General features: G+C 40.6%; 1 pseudogene; it reads right to left on the minus strand.

Annotated features, from left to right (window-relative positions):
• Window positions 1-2,320: 2,320 nt before the first annotated feature.
• On the minus strand, window positions 2,321-4,113 carry LOC138149362 (large ribosomal subunit protein uL23-like; annotated as a pseudogene).
• Window positions 4,114-4,760: the final 647 nt, after the last annotated feature.

Consider the following 4,760-nt stretch of genomic DNA (forward strand, 5'->3'; position numbering starts at 1 on the left):
CCTCTGCTAAGTGTCAGCTGTCAAGTGTCAGATGCAAAGGCAGTGTCAAAGGCTCCAGCAACTCTTGCTTCTTCTTCTGGAGTGACCCCTCACAGAAGAAGCTTCCCCTGGGGGAATCTTCCCCTCTTCCACATTTGTATCTTTGTCATGCTTAAGAATGAGTGGGGCTTGTACTGGAAAGGCACCCATCTATACATTCTCATGTGCCATGAAAATGCTGCCCAGGCTGGGTGAATCCCTGAGGTTGGGTTCAAAAATTCTGCTTCCATTCATCCTTCTCCTCTCTCCCTCTCTCCTTCCTTAAAGGCTTGGAGTCACAACCAGAGTCTCAGGCACTTTTTAAAGGTCTTCACCTCTAAGTTAATGGGAGAACAGAGTGAGGGCCATGGCACAGATAATGTCAAGCAAAGAATAACTTTATGTTTATTTTTGTGTGGGGACATTGTTGGCTACTCTACTACGGGTTAATCTGATTGTGCTCAGGAATAATCAAGTGTGTTTACTTTCTGAGAATAGATTCACTCTATAGTATTCACCTTTAGAGGGCCCAGGGTGAAGACAAGAATGGTTTCTCCCTCTACAGTACTCAGCTGGGGTCCCTGTAAAGAAAGGGGTATATTTGGTGACCTTTGGGGATGAACTGGATGACTAATTGTTTTCTTTTTTTTTTTTCCTGGATGATGGGAAGAGCTATCTGTGACATTATGTGATGATATTTCCTTCCTCTCTCCAGGGGAGAGGTAGGGACAGAGTTTAATTAGTGATTGAATCAGTGGGGAATATATGGGTGGAGAATGAGAGATGGATACCTTGAGCCTTCCCCATTGGCTAATATTTGGTGCAATTTTCTACAACAGAGAAATGAGTGCTGTCTGGGGTTTTTGATAGGATGATGATGATGGGGTGTGTGTGTGTGTGTGTGTGTGTGTGTGTGTATGTGTGTGTGTGTGTGTGTGTGTGGTGGTGGTGGTGGTGGTGGTGGTGGTGGTGGTGGTGGTGGTGGTGGTAGTTTTAAAAATCATGGTTGGTTAGAACTCCACAGTGGACCAGTGAGATTGAGTTGTCATAGAGTTCTCCAACCTACATTGGGTCATTTCTTTTTCTTTCTTTGGGTATAACCTTGGGTGGAAAAAATACTAGATTTGAAGTCAGAGGACCTGGATCTGAGGCTTGGTTCTGCTACTGATTAGCTTTATGCTGTGGGGCAAATCGAATGTTTTGTTTCCTCATCTATAAAATGGGACTAATGATAAGCAGATCATGAATCAAGTGAGGCATAACACAGGGGGACATATCCTTACTACAGATATTCAGCATTGTCCTATGCAGAGTCCAAATGAGTAAATCCCTATAGGCAATAAGGTTTTGCAGATATTCCTGTGTGCAGGTACCATTGTGCTGATCTCAGTAAACCCTCAAAGACCCATAGAGCTTGTTTTATAAAATCCATGACCACTCAAGAACTTGGTGCCCACAGGAAGCTGCTAGGTGGCGCCATAATGCACTGACCTGGAGTCATGAAGACCTAAATTCAAGTCCAGCTTGACATACTTCTAGCTGTGTGATCCTGGGTAAATCACTTAATCTCCTTCTGTCTTGATGTCCACAACTGCAAAGTGGAAGACCATAATAGCACCTACCTCCCAAGGTTATTGTGAGGATCAGATGAGATAATATTTGTAAAAGTGCTTTGCAAACCTTAAAGTGCTATAGAAATGTTAACTATTATTATTTTTATTATTGTCATCTACACAGCAAGAACCAAGTAGAAAAGGAATGCCTATTGCCCAGAATATGACCCACAGTTGGATGGATAATCCAGAGTTAGTCCATTAGTATAATATGTGGGACAGGTATTGAAGATGGTTAATGAGTTGATCCTAGAACGGAGGCAGCTCAATAGTGCAGTGGCTAGAGCACTGATCCTAGAGTCATTCCTGAGTTCAAATCCAGCCTCAGACACTTACTAGCAGTATGACCTAGGTAAGTGACTTAACCCTGTGTTTGCCTTCGTTTACTCATCTGAGCTGGAGGAGGAAATAACAAATAGTATCTCTGCTAACAAAAAGGGGTCACAGAGAATCAGACAACTCAAAAATGACAGAACAACTGAACTTTGAACTGAGTTGGAGGAAAAGAATGGATTAGATTATATAGCTATCAGTGACCTTGGACTGCTTGCTGACTCCAAAGTACTTTTTAAGGAGCACTAATATTCTCCTAGTGATGTTAGATGGATGGGGAGCACCATATGGATCTACAGTGTCCAAAGGACCACAACTGCGGGTGAGCTGAGGAGTGCAAATAGGTCAAAGTGTATTACCAACAGTGACTTATTAATAAGAAATGGCATGAAAGATGTCATCAAGGACATCTGTATGTGATAAGAAAAGGAGGCAAGCTGGTCATGTGGCAAGAGCTTGGTTTAATAAATAAGCTCGTGGGCTTACATTAGTTATTGAGAAAATATTGAAAAGCCCAGAGGAAGGTTTCTATTCATTAGGTGAATCCTCTATGGAGTATTTCTAAGAAGACACGGAGAAGATTGTGCAGGATGGGAAGACATGAATAGACAGATAAAGTATTTATTAAGTTCTTACTATGTGCCAAGCACTGTGCTGTTATAGTTGTACAAATACAAGCGAGCAAGGCAGTCCCTGACTTCAGGGGGCTTATATTTTAGTAGGGGAAGACAACCTATAAAGTGGAGATGGAGAGAAGGCGGTACAGTGATATTCTTGAGTCAGCATGATTTAGATCTCACTGGTTATAGTCCACACTTATGGTGGAGAAGTATTGGAGATGAAGGCTAGAGGAGAAGCCACAATGTTCAGAGCCAGTGGAAGGGAAATGAGTTGCCATCTCCATAGGTAAAGAGAATGCCCCTTCTTTTTATGACACACATATAATACTGCTACCTAAATTGGGAAGAGCCAAAACAGAGAAAGGAAATTATAGACCAATTTCCCTCATGAATATAGATGCAAAAATTTTAAATAAAATATTAGCAAAAAGACTACAAGAGAAAATAACTTTGATCAGGTAGGATTTATTCCAGGAATGCAAGGATGGTTCAATATTAGGAAAACTATTAGTATAATTGATCATATCAACAACAAAACCATGTGATTATCTCATAAGATGCATAAAAATCCTTTGACAAAATACAATACCCATTCCTATTAATAACACTAGAAAGTGTAGGAATAAATGGAGTCTTCCTTAAAATAATAAGTAGCATCTATCTAAAATCATCAGCAAGTATTATATGCAATGGGAATAAGCTAGAAGCATTTCCAATAAATTTGGGGGTTAAACAAGGATGTCCACCATCACCCCTAGTGATGAATTGAATACAATTTGGTACTAGAAATGTTAACTGTAGCAATAAGAGAAGAAAAAGAAATTGAAGGAATAAGGTTTGGCAACAAAGAGACTAAGCTATCACTCTTTGCAGATAGATGATATACCTAGAGAATCAAGTAAAAAAACTACTTGATATAATAAAGTTAGCAGAGTTGCAGGATATAAAATAAACCCACATAAATCCTCGGCATTCCTATACATTTTTTTTATTCTGGAAAACTTTTTATTGTAGGTGGAATGGGACACAGCAAGTTAGATGATTCCAATTTTGTTGGCAACATCTAAAGCATCATAGTCTGGAGCAAGACAGACATAGGCCTTCTTCTCTCCATCTGGCCGGATCAGTGTGTTGACCTTGGCCACATTGATGTCATACAGCTTCTTTACGGCCTGCTTGATCTGAGGCTTGTTGGCCTTGACGTCCACAATGAAGAGTAGGGTGTTGTTGTCCTCAATCTTCTTCATAGCAGACTCGGTGGTCAAGGGAAACTTAATGATGGCATAGTGATCGAGCTTGTTTCTGTGAGGGGCACTCTTCCAAGGGTATTTGGGCTGTCTTTGAAGCCTCAGTGTCTTGGGTCACAGGAAGGTGGGGGATATTCGGATCTTCTTTTTGTGGGTATGGACATCCTTCAGCACCGCCTTCTTGGCCTTCAAGGCCTTGGACTTGGCTTCTGTCTTGGGGGGGACAACAGCTTCCTTCTTCGCCTTTGGCGCTATCTTGGGGGAAAGGGGATTCCTATACATTTCTTTTTTTTTTTTAATTCAATTTTTAATTTATTAATTTGTTTGTTTCCTTTTAGTTTACAGGATTCAATTCCACAATTCCTTGAATTTCACATTTTGTCCCCCTCCTTCCCCTCCCCCCCCGTGGCGTCTTATAATCAAGTATAGGATCTGTAAATACTTTCACATTATACAATGGTCAGGTTATAAGGATGGATTATACCAGCTGGAATGAAAAATGGTAAAGAGGACATAAAATCAAATAAGAGAACGAAAAAGATCAGGTATTTTGCTTCCACCTGGATATAAATTTAGTTCTTTCTAGTTCTTTCTCTGGATGCACGTTTTTCTCTCCATCATGCGTCTTTTGGGATTGACTTATATCCCTGCATTGTTTAGAAGAGTCCAGTCTATCAAAGTTGGTCATCACACATACGTTGTGTCTGTAATTGTGTACAAATTCCTCCTGGTTCTACTCTTCTCACTCAGCATCAGTTCGTATAAGCCTCTCCAGGTAAATATGAAGACCGCCTGCTCCCCGTTTCTTATAGCGCAATAATATTCCATAACATGCATATACCACAACTTGTTCAGCCATTCCCCAATTGATGGACACCCCCTTAATTTCCAATTCTTTGCCACAACAAAAAGAGCTGCTATAAACATTT

Source organism: Petaurus breviceps, unplaced genomic scaffold (assembly GCF_028583685.1).
Source record: "Petaurus breviceps papuanus isolate PSGF00001 unplaced genomic scaffold, PetGlider_PUasm1.0 90847, whole genome shotgun sequence".
Lineage (NCBI taxonomy): Eukaryota > Metazoa > Chordata > Mammalia > Diprotodontia > Petauridae > Petaurus > Petaurus breviceps.